The sequence below is a fragment of the Trichechus manatus genome, unplaced genomic scaffold (genome assembly GCF_000243295.1).
Source record: "Trichechus manatus latirostris isolate Lorelei unplaced genomic scaffold, TriManLat1.0 scaffold00075, whole genome shotgun sequence".
In the NCBI taxonomy this organism is placed as follows: Eukaryota; Metazoa; Chordata; class Mammalia; order Sirenia; family Trichechidae; genus Trichechus; species Trichechus manatus.
In genome coordinates this window covers 10,522,614-10,541,932 of record NW_004444011.1, presented here as the reverse complement: position 1 = coordinate 10,541,932, position 19,319 = coordinate 10,522,614, and positions in this window count along the sequence as shown.

Sequence of the window (19,319 nt, the reverse complement as noted above, 5' to 3'; positions counted from 1 at the left end):
TCTGTTTGGCTTAGTTTTTCGGATCTTTGTTGTGGAGGGACGGCGTGGTGCTTCTGCAGAGAGCGCCATCTTGCCGGAAGTTCCATGGCCATACCTTTTGAGACTGAGGCAGCTCGGCTTCTTGTATTCCTTGTCTCTTCAGCTTCTGCTTCCTGGTTTCTTGGCCTCTCAGCTCTTCAGGCCTCATTCCTGCATCTGCCCTGCCGGGGCAAGTGTTCCAAAGCTCTGTAGCTCCACTGATAAGTGCCTGGAGGCACCCCAGTCTGCCAGGAAGCCTCTTGTGCACTGGCACTCTGCCCTCTCACTCTGTGGGTTGACTGCAGTGCCAACTTGCACTGGTCTCCTGATTCTGCTGCTGCTGGTCCTCTGCTGCTCTTCTATCCATTCACAGTTTCAAAGCTGCTTCCACATTTTAGGTATCTGTTAAAGTGGCACCGCACTCCTAGTACCAAATTCTGTCTTAGTCATCTAGTGCGGCTTTAACAAATACCACAAGTGGTTGGCTTTAAGAAAGAGAAGTTTATTTACTCACAGTAAAGTAGGCTAAAATTCCAAATTCAGGGTGTCAGCTCCAGGGGAAGGCTTTCTCTCTCTGTTGGCCTTCTCATCAATCTTTCCCCAGACTAGGAGTTTTTCCATGCAGGGACCCTTGGTCCAAAGGACTCCCTCTACTCCGGGCACTGATTTCTTGGTGGTATGAGGTCTCCCCTTCACTGCTGGCTTCCCTTTCCTTTTTCTCTCTTGAGAGATAAAAGGTGATGCAGGCCACACCCCAGGGAAACTCCCTTTACATTGGATCAGGGATGTGACCTTAGTAAGGGTGTTACAATCCCACCCTAATCCTCTTTAACATAAAATTACAGTCACAAAATGGAGGACAACCACACAATACCAGGAATCATGGACTAACCAAGTTGGGAGGCACAATTCAATCCATGACATTAGTTACCATTTGTATCCTGTTAATGCTGTGTATTAGGGCCTCTAGTGTTGATCCTATTTTTTCTTCTATCATCTTTATAGTTTCTGGCTTTATACTTAGGTCTTTGATCCATTTCAAATTAGTTTTTGTGTATGGTGTGAGGTATGGGTCCTGTTTCTTTTTTTTGCACATAGACGTCTGGTTTTGCCAGCATCGTTTGTTAAAAAGAGTATCTTTTCCCCATTTGATGGACTTTGGGCCCATGTTGAAGATCAGGTGACTGTAGGTGCATGGATTTACATCTGGGTTCTCAATTCTGTTTCATTGGTCAATGTATCTGTCATTGTACCAGGACCAGACGGATTTTACTACTGTAGCTGTATAGTAGGTTCTGAGGTCAAGTAGTGTGAGTCCTCCTACTTTATTCTTCCTATTCAGTAGTACTTTACTTATCCAGGGCTTGTGCTCTTTCCATATAAAGTTAATGATAATTTTTTCCATCTCTTTAAAGAATATCATTGGTATTTAGATCAGGACTGTATTGTATTTGTAAATTGCTCTGGCTAGGATTGTCATTTTCTCAATGTTGAGTCTACTTATCCATGAGCATGGCATGTTTTTCCATTTATGTAGATCTCTTTTGGTTTCTTGCAGTAGTGTTTTGTAGTTTTCTTTGTATAGGTCTTTTACATCCCTGGTTAGATTTATTCTTAAGTATTTCATTTTTTTAGGGGCTATTATAAATGATATTGTTTTCCTGATTTCATTTTTTGTCATTCTCTATATTGGTGTATAGGAATTCAACTGATTTTTGTATTTGTATCCTGTACCCTGCTACTCTGCTGATTCTTTTTATTAGTTCCAGTAGATTTGTCTTGTAGTCTTTTGGGTGTTCTATGTATAGTATCATATCATCCACAAATAGAGACAGTTTTACTTCTTCATTACCAATTTGGATGCCCTTTAGTTCTTATTTTCTTGCCTTATTGATCTAGCTAGGACTTCCAGCACAATGTTAAATAGGAGTGGTGATAAAGGGCATCCTTCCCTTTGTCCTGTTCTGAAGGGGAATGTTCTCAGCCTCTCTCCATTAAGGATGATGTTGGCTGTTGGTTTTGTATAGATGCACTTTATTATGTTGAGGAAATTCCCTTCTATACCTATTTTATTGAGAGTTTTTATCAGGAATGGGTGTTGGACTTTGTCGAATGCCTTTTCTGCATCGATTGAGATGATCCTGTGATTCTTTTCTTTCCTTTTATTTATGTGGTGGATTACAATGATTGATTTTCTAATGTTGAACCATCCTTGCATACCTGGTATGAATCCTACTTGGTTGTGGTGTATTATTTTTTTGATATGATGCTGAATTCTATTGGCTAGAATTTTGTTGAGAATTTTTGCATCTATATTCATGAGAGATATTGGTCTGTAGTTTTCTTTTTTTGTGATGTCTTTGCCTGGTTTTGGTATCATGGTTATGCTGGCTTCATAGAATGAATTCAGAAGTATCCCTTCCTTTTCTATGTTCTGAAATAGTTTGAGTAGTACTGGTATAAGCTCTTCTCTGAATGTTTGGTAGAATTCTCCAGTGAAGCCATCTGGGCCAGGGCTTTTTTTGTTGGGAGTTTTTTATTTTTTTATTTTTTTATTACCTTTTCAGTCTCTTCTCTTGTTATGGGTCTGTTCAGATTTTCAACATTATTTTGTGTTATTTTGAGTAGTTAGTGTGTTTGTAGAAATTTGTCCATTTTCTCTAGGTTTTCAAATTTGTTGAAGTATAGTTTTTCATAATACTCTCTTACAATACTTTTTATTTCAGTTGAGTTTGTGTAATGTCCCCCATATTCATTTCTTATCTGAGTTATTTGTGTCTCTCTCCTGTTTTTCTTTTGTCAGTTTGGGCAGTGGTTTGTCGATGTTGTTGATCCTTTCAAAGAACTAACTTTTGGTTTTGTTGATTCTTTCTATTGTTTTTCTATTCTCTATTTCATATATTTCTGCTCTGATCTTTATTATTTCCTTTCTTCTAGTGGCTGTGGGCTTTTTTTTCTGTTCTCTTATCTATTTGTTCAAGTTGTGTAGTTAATGTTTTGATTTTGTCCCTTTCTTCTTTTTTGCTGTGTGCACTTATTGCTATAAATTGCCTTTCAGCACTGTCTTTGCTGTGTCCCAAATGTTTGGGTATGATGTGTTTTCATTCTTGTTTGACTCAAAGAATTTTTTTATTCCGTCTCTGATTTATTCTCTTACCCAGTGGTTTTTAAGCAGGGTGTTATTCAGTTACCAGGTAATTAATTTATTCTCCTTGCTGTTCCTCTTGTTAATTTCTACTTTGATGTTGCTGTGGTCAGAGAAAATACTTTGTATTATCTCAATGTTTTGGATTTTGTTGAGGGTTGCTCTGTGGCCTAGTATGTGGTCTAACCTGGAGAATGTTCCATGTGTGCTGGAAAAGAACGTATAGTTTGCAGCTATTGGGTGGAATGTTCTATGTATGTCTATGAGGTTAAGTTGACTGATTGTGCTCTTTAGATCTTCTGTGTCTTTGTTGAATTTCTTTCTGGATGTTCTGTCCTTTACCGAGAGTGATGTTTTGAAGTCTCCTACTATTATTGTGGAACTGCCAATTTCTCTTTTCAGTGCCGTTAGAGTTTGTTTTAAGTATTTTGGAGGCCTGTCATTGGGTTTGGAGATGTTTATTATGGTTATGTCTTCATGATGGATCTTCCGTTTAATCATTATATAGTGCCCTTCTTTGTCTTTTATGGTGGATTTTGTTTTAAAGTCTATTTTATCTGAGATTAGTATTGCCACTCCTGCTTTTTTTTGGTAGCTGTTTGCTTGATATATTTTTTTCCATCCTTTAATTTTTAATAAATTTATGTCTTTGTTTCTAAGGTGTGTCTCTTGTAGACTGTGTATTGATGGATCCTGTTTTTTTTAATCCATTATGTCACTCTCTGTCTCTTTGTGGGTGCATGTAGGCCATTTACATTCAGTGTAATTATTGATAGGTGTGAGTTTATTGCTGTCATTTTGTAGTGCTTTTTTTTCTGGTGCTGATGTTTTCTTTGTTCCTCTTACTCTCCTGTGCCGACTTCCTTTTCTTTGTGGATTTTTTTTTCATTTCCTTTGTTTTTGTAGATTTTGTGTTTACTGAGACTTTATGTTTTTCTTCTTTATTTTGATGAGTATGTTTCTTAACTTTCTTTGTTGTTACCTTGAAATTTATCCTTATCTTACTAGGTTTGAACCAGTCTATTATTACTTGGCATCGCCTTGCCTTCCTCTACATTAGAAAGTTTTATACCTACACTGTTTATTCCTCCTACACTGTTGTCATTTACAGATTAACCTCTCTGGTTTCTTGTTGTAAATATTTTCACTTTGAACAGTCCTTGAGAGTTAATTTCCTAGATTGGTACCTGGCTGGTACAATTTTGCATCCTAGATTCAGGCTGTCATCTAATTTTGCTTTTTCTCAGATTGAAAGACTCCCTTTAATAATTCTTGTAAGTTTGGTTTGTTTTTTACATATTCCCTTAATTTCTCTTTATCTGGAAATATCCTAATTTCACCATCATATATGAACGTGAGTTTTGCAGGATATAATATTCTTGGTTGGCAATTTTTTTCTTTCAAGGTTTTATATATGTCATCCCATTGCCTTCTTGCCTGCATGGTTTCTGCTGAGCAATCAGAGCTTAGTCTTATTGTTTCCCCTCTGTATGTGACTTTTTGTTTTTCTTGTGCTGCTCTCAGGACTTTTTCTTTGTCTTTGGTTTTAGAGAGTGTGATTATGATATGCCCTGGTGATTTTTTTTGGATGGGTCTATCCTATATGGAGTTCGTTGAGCTTCTTGGATGGTCAGCTTTTCATCTTCCATGATATTACAGAGTTTTCTGTCAGCAGTTCTTCAATGATCCTCTCTGTGTTTTCTGTTTTCTCTGCCTGTTCTGAAAACCTGATCACTCTCAATTTTTTGCTTTTGATTGTATCCCACGTAATTCTCAGGGTTTCTTCATTTTTTCATTCTTTTTTCTGATTTTTCCTCAAACAGAGTTGTAGCCAAGTGTTTGTCTTCAAGTTTGTTGATCCTGTCTTCCATTGTTTCAGTCCTGCTCCTTAGACCTTCTATGACACTGTCTATTTCTGAAATCTTGTTGTTTATCTTTTGGATTTTTATTTGTTGTTGTGTTTATGATTTATAATTGTGAATTTATTTTGGCATTTTGTTCCTGTATTATTTTCCTGCATTCTTCCATTTTTTTTTTTTGGTCTGTATTTTCCATGAATTTGTCTACCTTTTCCATGAATTTATCTATTTTTTTCCTCATTTTTATCTGCTTTTTGTTTCAACTCTTGCATAACTCTGAATATTAGAGATTTGAATTCCCTATCAGGTAGTTCTAGTGCCTTTTCTTCTACTGGAAAGTCATCTGGTGTTTTACTTTGGACACCTACTGGAAGCTTTCTGTCCTTTTTTTCTTAATATGTTGATATTATCTGCTGTCTTAACGCATTCAGTGGTTATTTTCTTCAATTATTGATTGTAGATTTATTTGTTTCGTCCTGTTTTTTTGTTTTATTTGGTTACATCTGAGAAGGTAGGCTGTGCATTCTTTGTTGTTTGCTCATCTGTTGGCATGATACTTTTCATCTCCTCGTCCAATGGGAAGTGCCAATCACTCAGCAGTCGTGCAGCAGGGAATGTCCAGTTGAAGGTGAGGGGCTGGGAAGGATTGTTTGTGGCACATATGGGGGTGACAGGCTGGGCCAGTAGTCAGCGTAGGGCAGGTTCTGGTTGGCCATCCTGTACTGCTCAGGGTGTGATGTTCAGTGCACAGTGCAGGTAGGCAGGAAGGAGGGTGGAGGTTGTGATGTGTGAAGCTAAGATGGGTATGGGAAAGAAGAGAGAGAGGAAAGAGAAACATGAGCAAAAGTCAAACAAACAAAAAAGTGCCGAGGGAGGTTGCCATTGGAATGGAGATACAAGAAACAGAGAATGGACAAAAACAAAAAGGAAAAAAGAAAAAGACAAAAAAATAATTAAAAATTAAAAAGAAAGAAATGCCCCCAGGGATCTCACTGGTGACTGGGAAAGTGGCTCCTAGGCCTCGGGGCACAGACTGTCTAGAAACGGCAGAGATGGCGTACCGTGCCACGTATTCAGGAGACAGGAAACAAAGGAAGGCAGAGAGAGATGAGAAACTAAGAAATGAAGAAAACCAAAAAGCAAAAAGGAAAAGAGAAAAGAAAAAATGAATAAATAAAAATAAAAAAAGAAGAGCCCCCTGGGATCCCATTGCAGTTTCACTGAATGGAAAGTAGCTCCCAAACCAGGCAGTATAGCCTGGCTAGAGGGAGTAGAGATGGCACACAGTGCTAGGTATTCAGGAGACTGGAAAAGAAAGTAAGTATAGAGAGATGAGAAACTGAGAAATGAAGACAGACAAAAAGGCAAAAAGAAAAAGAAAAAAATAATAATAAAATAAGGAAAGAAAAGCTCTAAGAATCCCACTGGTGTGACTGCACAGATCTGGGAAGTGGCTCCCAAACGGCACAGTGCAGCCTGGCTAGAAGGCATAAAGATGGCACACAGTGCCAGGTATTCAGGAGATAGGAAAAGAAGATAAGTATAGAGAGATGAGAAACAAGAAATTGAGATATGAAGAAAGACAAAAAGTAAAAAAGAATGAAGGAAAAAATACTCCCAGGAATCCCACCAGTGTGTCTGCACAGACTGGGAAAGTGGCTCCCAAGCAGTGCAGTACAGCACATCTAGAAAAAGCTCCCAAGCCTTGAAAAGAAAAAGAAAACAAACAAACAAAACAAATACACAAAAATTCCCAGGGGATCCCATCAGTGTGGCAGCGTGGATAGGGGAAGCAATTCCCAAGTCGAGCAGTGCTTCACAGCCTATCAAGAAGAAGCAAAGATGGCACATGGAGCCAGATGTTTGAGAGAAAGGAGGGGGAGAAGGTGAGCGGCAGGAAAGAAACCAAAAGAAGCAGAAAAAAGCAACACCAGCAACAAAGAAATGGCATTGAAGGAGCCTGCTGGTGTGAGTGGGGAAAATCCAAGCGGCAGGGAGCTGGCACCTCCTGACTGAAAGATTGCTGCCGGCTGGGAAGTGGCAGAGTCTGAGTAGAAAGAAGAGTGTGGGGTGGGAAAGCACATATCACTGGTTACTGGGTGCTCTGTCTCCTGCTGGAAACTCCATGAAGTAGCTTTCCTGTACTCTCCGTCCGCCAATCTCTGACAGAGTCCAAGATGGCAAATTCATGTTGTGTTAGCTGATAGTGGACCTCTGCTCATATCTCTCCTCACTCTTTGTTCTCTGTGAATTTCTTATTCCTTTCGGTGCGTGGGTGAGTTCTTTATCTCTTCATTTGACACTTAGGGTTCCAGGATTGATGTTTGTCTCTGTTTTACTTAGTTTTTCAGGTCTTTGCTGTGGAGGGACGGCATGGTGCTTCTGTCCATAGTGCCATGTTGGCCTGAAATTTTCTTTGAACACATAGTAGTTGCTCACAAAGGCTAATCAACTAATTCACAGTAAAGCTGACCCTTGTGGTTAGTACTCAATTTATCAGTGGCTAGATTTACACATAAATTTGAAAGTTCATCATAAATAAAAGCATGTAAAAAAGGAGTGCTAATGGGAACATAGACTGTGAAGATTCTTGGTTAGGTGTGTGTGGATAGGTGTTTTATTTTGTTCCTTGAAACTATTTGTTTATATTAAATCTGGCAATTAGTGTGGGTAGAAGGGATTCAAAACACCTGTTTAAAATGACTAGGTATTACTTTCTTATGCCACGGAAGCCAATTAAATTTTGGCAACAATGGAGGACCAAAATTGGTTTGTGGTGGTATCTTGTTCTCTTTAAAATTATATTTTCTTCTTCTTTGCCTTTTCTAGAAAAGGATTGCAATTTTTCTGAAACAAGCTCTCTAATAGGTATCAGTGCTTAGAAAGTAGACTGGATGAGAGTAAAGAGCCATTATTTGCTTTTTTCTTAAATTGAAAATAAGATTTCTAAGATGCTAAAAAGAGGCAAGAATAGCACGTCACTGTTTTATATATCTTTCATAATGGATTTGCTGTGAGAGATGATAATACTCTATCAGTATCATTTTAATAAAAAATATTGCATTCTTTCTGAGGTGACTTAAAGTGACTAGTTTACATGTAGCAAATAGTACGTTGGGGATAGAACTGTATCATTTTTCTTTCTACTGTAGTGTCTAACACAGTGTCTGGTACACAGTAAGAGGATAAGAAATACTAGTTTTCTGAATAACTTTTTTTACCACAAACATATTTTTGCAACAAAGATTAATTTTGATTATTGAATTTTCTTATTACTATCTTTTTACACATTATTTTGATGTTATATAGTTTTAACATTAATACTGCAATATTTGATAAATTCTTTCTCTGTTTTAAATTATAATAATTTCTTGAGTGAGTAAAACTCTATTCTTCATGTAAAACACTAATTTTTGAAAACAAAGTAAGGTCTCCTGCTACAGAAATAGGGGTCATTTTTTCCCGTAATCTTAAATTAAAACATAGTTAGGAGGCCATTGCATAAGAGGAGAAATGAGATTAAGAAGATGAATGTACAGTTTTGATTGTCTTTATATTTAGAATTCCTAGCACATAGTAGAAAATCAATAAATGCTGAGTTAAATCAATAAAGAGTGAATGCTAGGGTTATCAAATATATATTATTAAAATAATAAGTGTGCTTCTAGTATTTCTTAGCTAATAAACTGTCAATCAGGTATATTCGTAGAATAATAGCAACCCATTCAGTATTTGTTTGTACACTCTGTAGGAGTTTTCGAATATTGTATTAACTTTCAGTGATCTTCTTAAATGCATTGATGTATCTTTTCTTTTTTTTCTACTTTCATCATGGAATTTTATTACACATATGTTAGCATGTTTAGATGTGTTATTTTATCTGCTGTTCCTGACAGCTATTTGGCAGTGTTTTGAGGAGCTGAGCACTTTGTAGTTATTCTAATTGATAAGGATTTTGTTTGAAGGCCTGCTCATCAGTGAGCAGTCACCCACCCAAGACTCACTTTAGAAAAGGACTTTGTTCCCAATACTCATTGAACTCCCTTCTCTTAATAGCTGCTGGGAGCCCTGGTGGTACTGTAGTTAAAAGCTAGGCTGCTAACCAGAAGTTCAGCAGTTCGAATCCACCAGCCACTCCTTGGAAACCCTGTGGGGGCAGTTCTACTCTGCCGTATAGGTTTGCTATGAGTCAGAATTGACTCGATGGCAACTGTTATTTATTTTTTTTAATAGCTGCTGGGACTCTTGGTTATGAAAATGAAGATAAATTGTTCAGAATATAACATTTTGTGCAATTGACTTTTTTTCCTCAGGTTTTACTTTTTTTCTGACCTTGCATTCTTCCAGTTATAGTCAGGCAGCTTCCATAAAATAGTGACAATAATAATAACCTATAATTGTAATGCAGTTGGTATTTTTCTAAATTCTTCCACATTGCCAGCTAACTTGAAAATAAAGTAGATGGATTTACTCTGTACTAGCATTATCATTCAGTAGTGTCCAGTCCAGGAAAAAAGAGAGCATTCTCGATATTTGAGTAGAGAGGGATTTACTGTAGAGATCTTTAGAAAAATACTGATCAGGCTGGAGGATGAAAAGGGAAAGGTAACTGTTACTGTGTCTCAGCCCAAGATCCCCACTCTCACAACTAAGCTACCAAACTCCAAAGCTGCTGGAGCCTTCCTTGCACGCATTTGCTCCCCGTTGCCTGTGACTGCCAAGAACGCTACTACAATCAGGAATAAAACGGCGGCTCCCTACCTCCTAGCTTCCCATTGGAGAACCTAGCCAGAAACCGCCTGGCAACGGAAACTGGAAATATAATTTATAACATAACATGAGTGTACAGAAGATTGAATGTGAGGCTGAAATCCATTGCCAAAACAACTAGCACTGACAATCATATTCCTTTCATTTCTAAGTGTACCATTTTCTTCTCCATTTAGAAGTTGGAGATGTGTATTTTTTCTTTTGAAACTTTATAAGAGTAGGAAAATCGATAAAGGAATCTCTGGGTGGTACAAACAGTTAACACGCTTGGCTGCTAATCAAGAGATTAGAGGTTTGAGTTCACCCAGAGGCACCTCAGAAGAAAGGCCTAATGAACTGTTTCTGAAAACTCAGCCACTGAAAGCCCTGTGGAGCACAGTTCTACTCTGATACACATGAGATGGCCATGAGTTGGAATCAACTTGATGGCAACTGGTTTGTTTTTAGTTTTATTTAGTATAAGAGTTATTGAATATAAAATCTAGTTAAAAAAAACAATTCCATCAATATCTGCCAGCATAATATTATGATGGTTTATCAAAATTATGAATTCTTGGAGAGAAGGCATCTATCTTTATTCTTTATTCAGTATTGTTTGTTGAACTGAATTATGAAATTTATGTTTTGTGATTTCAGAAAGGAAGGAAAAACTAGCTAGCTAAAATTTTAAGAGACTTCTCACTTAGTGTTATGGATTGAATTGTGTCCCCCCAAAATATGTATTGTAACTCCTAAACCTTATACCTGTGGTTATAATCTCATTTGGGAATGAGTTTTCTTTGTTATGTTAATGATGCAGTATTAGTGTAGGGTGTGTTTTAAGTCAATCTCTTTTGAGATATAAAGAGCAGATTAAGCAAGCAAGCACAAATGGATGGGAAGATGCATGCCAATTTGATTGCCAAGGAACCTAGGAATAGAAGCTGAAAAGAGACAAGGACCTTCCCCCAGAGCAGGCAGAGAGAGAGCCTTCCCCTAGAGCCCACACCCTGAATTCAGACTTCTAGTCTTCTAAACTGTAAGAAAATAAATTTTTGTTTGTTAAAGCCACCCACTTGTGGTATTTCTGTTACAGCAACGCTATATAACTAAGACACTCAGTAATCTTAGAAAACTGATTAATTTCGGTAGTTCTTATCTGCTTTTAAGATATTTAGGGAGGAGTTGGTAGTATTGATGGGGTTGGGATGTGTATGCTAGTTCATACTGAAAGTTATTATATTGGACTAGGCATGACATAAGGAGCCTTGGTGATACAATAATTAAGGACTCAGCTGCTAACCAAAAGGTTGGCGGTTCAAACCCACCCAGTAGCTCCACGGGAGAAAGACCTGGTGATCTGCTTCGGTAAAGATTATAGCCAAGAAAATCCTATGGGATAGTTTTATTCTGTCACATGAGGTCACTATGAATTGAAAATCAACTCAATGGCACCTAACAGCAACCACCACGTCAGGCCTGACATACTATTTTATGTAAAATTTATCTTTCCTTTTTGTATTAAATATTTAAATATTGAGGTATAATCATGTATAAAATTCTAAGTTTCAACAATTTTTTGGTACTTCTGAAATTAAAAAATATTTAAAAAAATTTTTATATAATGGAATATTTCAAGCATACAGAAAAGTATAGAAAATAATATAATGAGCATCCATGTACCTACCACAACTTGCTTCAAAAATTGGAAAATATTTTAAAGCTAAGAATAAAACAAAATAAGTAACATTTTAGTGAGAAATACATTACAAATGTTTATGAAATCTTCACAAATTTGAGTTAATTCTTTAAAGTTAATTCTATCTCCAAGAACTCAAAATCCCATTTCTAAATAGGATATTCTAGCAATAGGGTACCATATTTATTTTGACATTTTTATAGGTACATTAAATATTGTTAGTTCAGTCTCATTGACTCTCAGTCATATATTAAAAGTAATATTCGTCTCATTTTGAAAAATTATCTCTTTACATTCTTATGATTTATTGTAAATGGCACATGAAAAGCTCTATAAAAATGACTAGACAAAGCTCTTAACAAATGAGTACTTGTGCACATAATATTTATACAGAAATATCAAGTGTGTTTTTAGCACACAGCATTATCAAGCATATTCATGTTTCACGGAAAACTTCAGCTGAAATAAAATTATTAATCTATTATTTAAATGAGGTAAAGGATTATATGGTACTTTATGCAGAAAATATATCTCATTTCTCTTACTTTACTATCTCATTTGCTTTTAGTTGAAGGATGTCAGATTGTATAATGAGGAAACTTGTTCTCATTTTTACCAAGGCTGCCCAAATTTAATACATGTGCTTCAAGCTTCAATATCCTTCCAAGTAATACACTGCTATGTGTCTTTTTTTTTTTTTTTGGTTTTTCAAATGTGGGCAAAAGTATTGTGAAGCTTCTAATTTTGCTTTGCTCAGTTGCCTATAATGACATTAACTGAGATGACTATAATTTATTCTGATATTAAAAGTTGTGATTTTCTACTGTTCTAATATGCTTTTTTATTTTTCAGTTATTGAAATTATTAGAGATAGTATCCAAAGACACGCTCATGAACTATTCCCAATAAATTTGCAAATTCTTTATGCACAATTGAGAAACAAATAACATAATAAAATATATATTTAGATCTAGGCCTATGAAGATTTTTTCCCTCCAAAGAAAATCAGTTCAAAGTTAATCATTCAACATCTATACGCTAAAAGTCTTTTTAGGTTATTCTGCATCTACGTGAAATTTACTCAAGAGGATTATTTAAGGCTAACAAAGAATTATATTTTACTTATCCTCTCACACACACTGTCAAAAACCTGAATGCACAAACACCAAAAATTAATGTAACAGGATATATTTATTGTGAGTAGACATGATTCAAATCAGGCAGCATGAACCCTAGTATTGGGAAAGCGCTCCAAAGAGGGGACAGTGAAAGTGGGTTACATAGATAATTCTTATGTTAATTTCTCAGAAAATAACATGAAAGCATGATCAGAGTTTCAGGGTCTGTTGGTTACAGAAACAGAATTATCAAGGACATGCCATACATCCTAAAACACAGCCTTAACATAGGAAATATTGAAGTTGTGAAGGATGTCATTTTACTTGAATTCACAATCAATGCCCATAGAAACAGCAGTCAAGAAATCAGACAACACATTGCAATGGGCAAATCTGCTGCAAAAGACCTCTTTAAAGTGTCAAAAAGCAAAGATGTTACTTTAAGGACTAAGGTGCGCCTTTTCCATGCCATGGTGTTTTCAGTCGCATCATATGCATGTGAAAGCTGGGCAATGAATAAGGAAGACTGAAGAAGAATTGATGCCTTTGAATTATGGTGTTGTCGAAGAATATTGAATATACCATGGATTGCGAGAAGAATGAACAAATCTGTCTTGGAAGAAGTCCAGCTGGAGTGCTGCTTGGAAGCGAGAACGGGGAGACCTCATCTCACGTACTTTGGACATGTTATCAGGAGAGACCAATCCCAGAAAAAGGACATCATGCTTGGTAAAGCAGAGGCTCAGTTAAAAAGAGGAAGACCCTCAAGGAGATGGACTGACATGGTGGCTGCAACAATGGACTCAAACATAGCAATGATTATGAGGATGGTGCAGGACCAGGCAGTGTTTTGTTCTGTTGTACGCAAGGTCACTATGAGTTGAAACCGACTCTACGGCACTTAAAAACAACAACAGTCAGACCGTGGAGTTCTTGCTTCCCTAAGCTGGCTGCACATAGATAATTTTCCGAAAGAACCCAATGCCTAAGGCCAAACGTTCTCCACTAAGCTGCTTATTAAGCTATTGTTTGACCTGAAGGTGACTCCAGGGAACCAGTTCCTTCAAGGTTCAAAAGGACACCTAAGGGTGGATGGCCTGAATGGGTCACCCCAATTCCATGAACCCAGAAATCTGGATTCCAGGGGGATCAAAACAATTTTGTCAACACACTCACCCAGAGACACACACACGCACCCCTGATGCGTCTTGTCAGCTAGCACACACATATGTAAAGGGAAAATGGAGTAATAATAGTAGTGAAACGAAGGGAGGATAAGTAAAAAGGATAGTTTTATCAGACTTGCTTTTTCTGGGAATAAAAATAGCAGGAGGATTTCAAATAGTTCTGAAAAGTAGAACGGCAATTTCTTTGTTTAATACTATGTTAAGATAAAAATTTAAAACTTATATTTATAAGGAAGAAGGACATAAATGGATTCTCCATGTTTAATAAAATAAGGTCATCATTTACCTGGAAATGCATGTAGGAAACAAAATGGCTGTAATGAAAAATTGCCTTGAGATCAAATCAATCAAATAGTATTTCTTATTGTCTGCTGCCATATTAGGCCTTCAGAAATACAAAATAAGATGAATAATTTAATTGTGAGAATAATATGTGAAATTATTATACTAACTTTTGCTTGTTGTTTCCTAGGCTGTAATCTTTTTAAAATTTATTTATTGTACTTTAGATGAAGGTTTACAGAGCAAATTTGTTTCTTATTAAACAATTAATACACATATTGTTTTGTGACTTTGGTTGCCAACCCCGCAACATATCAATACTCTCCCTTTCTCAACTTTGGGTTCCCTTTTCCAGCTTTCCTGTCCCTTCTTGCCTTCTTGTCATTGCCCCTTGGCTGGTGTGCCTATTTAGTCTCCTTTTGTTTTATGGGCCTGTCTAATCTTTCGCTGAAGAGTGAACCTCAGGAGTGACTTCAGTACTGAGTTAAAAGGGTGTCCAGCGGCCCTACTCTAGGGGTTTCTCCAGTCTCTGTTAGACCAGCAAGTCTAGTTTTTTTCTGTGTGCGTGTGAGTTAGAATTTTGTTCTACATTTTTCTCCAGCTCTGTTCAGGACCCTCTATTGTGATCCTGGTCAGAGCAGTCAGTGATGGTAGCCAGGCACCATCTAGTTGGGTGAAGTCTTTATATTAAAATACAGACTAATGTGTATTTAGGGCATAATGGGCCCTGGTGGCACAGTGGTTAAGAGCTCGGCTCCTAACCAAAAGGTCAGCAATACAAATCCACTGGTTGCTCCTTGGAAACCCTATGGGGCAGTTCTACTCTGTCCTGTAGGGTCACTATGAGTCAGAATAGACTTGATGGCAACAGGTTTGTTTGTTTGTGTTTTGGTTAGAAAGCATGAGGCAGATATAACTAGGAAGCCTGGTGTTTACTTTGAAGGATAAGCCCTATTTGGCTAGGCAGCAGGTAGAGAGTTCCAGAAGAGGCAAGCTGAAGAAACTGATATTGGTGAGGAAATGAATGCTAGGTGCATATGTAGTATCTAGGGGAAAGGGGCCTCATGACACTCACCTGACTTACTGAGAAGTTCAGCCCCGGAGATAAAGGTTGAATAATGGGGCAGGGCTTGATTCACTTACTGATACGAGAAACAGGTTCTTGTACGGGAAATTGATTGTGCAAAATTCTCAGAACCTTGGTACTGATTAGGTAAGAAAAGAACGCTGAAACTGCAAAGAGTTTGGTGATATTTAAAGACGCATTCATGCAATGAGAAAACATGAAAGTGTTTATAAAGGCCCTTTTTAATTGACTAATCAATCTATATAGAGCAGTAAACCCTGAAGAAAAACATTAAAAGGATAACATAAAACTTGCAAAGATATATATTTACTGCTTTTTTTGTTCTTTGCCAAGAAATAAGGAAAATCCACAGATTTCCCCCTACTCCCACCTTTGCTAGAAGTTAGTGGATGTAAATCTTGTCCTTATTTGCTGTGTTGTGATATTTTCTCCCATTATTTCCTCCTCCTAGGAGCCCTGGTGGAAACCCTGGTGGCGTAGTAGTTAAGAGCTACATTTGGTAACCAAAATGTCAGCAGTTTGAATCCACCAGGTGCTCCTTGGAAACTCTATGGGGCAGTTCTACTCTGTCCTATAGGGCTGCTATGAGTTGGAATTGACTCCACAGCAACGGGTTTGTTTTTTTTTTAATTTTTAATTTTGTTTTTTAGGAGCCCTGGTGGTGCAGTATTTAAGCACAGTCTGCTAACTGAAAGGGCAGTGGTTCAAACCCACCAGCAGCTCCATGGGAAGAAGATGGGGCAGTCTGTTTCTGTAAAGATTACAGCCTTGGAAACCCTATGGGCAGTTCACTCTGTTCTATAGGTTGCTATGAGTCGGATGTAACTCAGCAATGGGTTATTTCCTCCTCCAGAGTCTTCTTCCTGGAGCCCTCAAAAAACACAAAACAAAAATCCCTGTTGCCCTGGAGTCGATGCCAACTCACAGAGACCCTGTATGACAGGGTAGAACTGCCCCTAAAGGGTTTCCAAGGAGCTGCTGGTGGATTCCAGCACCCAACCTTTTAGTTAGCGGTTGAGCTGTTAACCGTTATTTTGTTACTACATTTTTTTCTCCTTAAACTTTTTTTCTTTTCTTTTTTTTGATGGCATGTGTTTTCAGTATTGGAATGCATGCTTACTAATTGAGTGTGTTTAAATTTTTGGTTGGTAATATGGATTTTGAGAAATATGATCTGGTAATAAAAACAAACAAACCGGTCGAATGGATTCCGACTCATAGCAACGTTACAGGATAGAGTAGAACTGCCCCATAGGGTTTCCAAGGAGCAGCTGGTGGATTTGAACGGCCGACCTACTGGTTAGCAACCTTAGGTTGCCTTAGCTGTTAACCATTGCAACACCAGCGCTCCAAATACAAGCCACCAATGAGGCGAGTGGCAGTCTGCACCACTTATCTGTGGTATGACAATATATTAACAAGAGCTAAAGTATTTTATTGCAGACACCTTTCCATTAGGTTGGAGACCCTGGTGGTGTAATGGTTAAGAGACACGGCTGCTAACCAAAAGGTCGGCAGTTCGAATCCACCAACTACCTATAGGGTCACTATGAATCAGAATCCACTGGAGGCAACGGGGCTCGGCTTTTGGTTTTTCCATTAGGTTACATGGAGAACCTCTGGTTTTCCAAATATGACACAGAAAAACCAAAACAAACCCATCAGTGCTCCCTAACTATCACACAGGAAAGCCATAATCATGCTTGCAAGCCTTATCTCACAGAAATAAAGGAAGAAAAAAAGGCAAAATTTTACTAAACTAACACATCCAGGAAGCATCATCTAGTAGAATGCTCAACCTATACAGCAATGAGGATCCAACTCCAGTCTGATGAGCTTCATGCATTTCAAAAGCGACCCTTGTTGACACTAAATACATTAGAACCAGAATTCCGCCTTACCTCTGCGGTTCAGTGGCATAAAAAGTGGCTGGTATACCGTTTATGCCAAAGGTAACAGAAGAGTAATGTAAGAGCAGAGGGACTACTCCTACCTTACAAAATCCAGGTTCTTTAAATTCTGGTGAGTTGTTCTTTTTCTATCTTTGCATCTTTGTTGACCCTTCTGACCTTTTTCTTCTGAAGTCCCATCTAGCCATTTTACTTTCTTTCTTTTAACTGTGCCTGATAGGGTGGAAAAAAAAAAAAAAAGAAAGGTAAAACCCTAGGATCTCCAACTGGAGGTTCGGTAGGTGAGTGTAAATTATTTGAAATCACCAGGAAAGTTTTATTCTTAATGTCTCCAGATTAATATTCACATCTGTTAAAGAGCTGAGTATGTCATGGGCAAGTCACTTGAGCTTTATAGGCATTGTTTTCTTCATTTGAGATGAGTTTTAATGTTACTTTAAATTTCAAGCATCCCATCTGCACATAACATGTCCAATTCAAGGGCCATATTATGTTTTTACCCGTCTTTGAACTAACACCTGGAAGAGTGCTCTGCAAGTAGTACATACGCATTGTAGAATGACTGAATAGGATAGATTTTTTTTGGTATTATCAGCTGCAGTTGGATAGTTATATGATTCACATTAACATGTCATTTTTAAGCATAAATGATACTCCATTTGTTATGGATTGAATTGTGTCCCCTGACAACGTGTGTTGTAAATTTTAACCCTTATACCTATAGATGTAATCCCATTTGGAAATAGGGTTTCTTTGCTATATTAATGAGGCCATATCAGTGTAGGATGTGTCTTAAGCCAATTATTTTTGAGATTCAAAAGAGCAGATCAGGCACCAAACCAAACCAAATCCATTGCCATTAAGTCCAACTCATAGTGACCCTATAGTACAGAGTAGAACTGCCCCATAGGGTTTCCTAGGCTGTAATACTTAAGGAAGCAGATTGCAAGGTCTTTTCTCTCCAAGAGCCACTGGTGGATTTGAACCCTTGACATTTCAGTTAGCAGTTAAGTGCTTAACATTGTGCCACCAAGGCTCCCTACTGTAGCCTTAGTCCTAATAATTGTACTTCTAGAATTTAGCAAAAAAAGAAAAAAAAGATGAGAAAAGTAAGCAAATTTTTATGCAAAAAGATGTTTACAACATCATTGTTTTAGAGATTTAGATGAATAGAAATTGATACCTACATATACATAAAGATACAATTAAATATTCAACAATAGGAAAGAGGGAGTAACTACATTCATAAAATAAAATGTATGAAAACTGGCTGTCATGGATTGAATTGTGTCCCCCAAAAATATCTGTCAACCTGGCTGGGTCATGATTCCCTGTATTGTGTAACTGTGTACCATTGTGTAATCTGATGTGATTTCCTTACGTGTTGTAAATTTGATCACTATAATAAGATGGATTAGCAGCAGTTATACTGATGAGGTACACAAGATTGGATAGCATCTTAAGCCAATCTCTTCTGAGATATAAAAGACAGAAGTGAGCATAGAGACATGGGAATCTCACACCACCAAGAAAGCAGTGCCAGGAAGAGAGTGCGTCCTTTGGACCTGAGGTTCCTGCACAGACAAGCTCCCAGACCAAGGGAAGACAGATGCATCACAAGGACCTTCCTCCAGAGCTGACAGAGAAAGCGTTCCCCTGGAGCTGATGTCCTGAATTTGCACTTGTAGCCTACTGGACTGTGAGAGAATAAACTTCTCTTTGTTAAAGCCATTCACTTGTGATATTTCTGTTATGGCAGCACTAGATGACTAGGACACTGGTATTTTTGTACAATTATAACTGGCTTGATAAATTACTTTGTTGTAATATTAAATGCAAAAAGCAAAATAGAGGAATGAATATATAGCAGTATTGATTTAATGTATAACTAGAAAAGAAGAAAATAATTGGAAGTAGAAAAATTTAACTGTGTTTGGTTCTGGAGAATACTATTCAAGGTGATAAGGTGATTTTAATGTTATCCTTTATTGTTGACATAGTTTTCATAATAATCACATTATCCTGATTTTACTTCTTTAGTTTTTTAAATTCACAAATAGTATTTGATTATTGTAGAAAATGGATAAATATACATAAATAAATTAACAATAATGGAACAAGTTACTTGAACACCACTATTTAGAGATGACTACTATTTTTTTTTTTTTTTTAATATTTTATTGTACTTCAGGTGAAGGCTTACAGAACAGATAGTTTCTCATATAACAGTAACACACATGCTGTTTTATGACATTGGTTAACAAC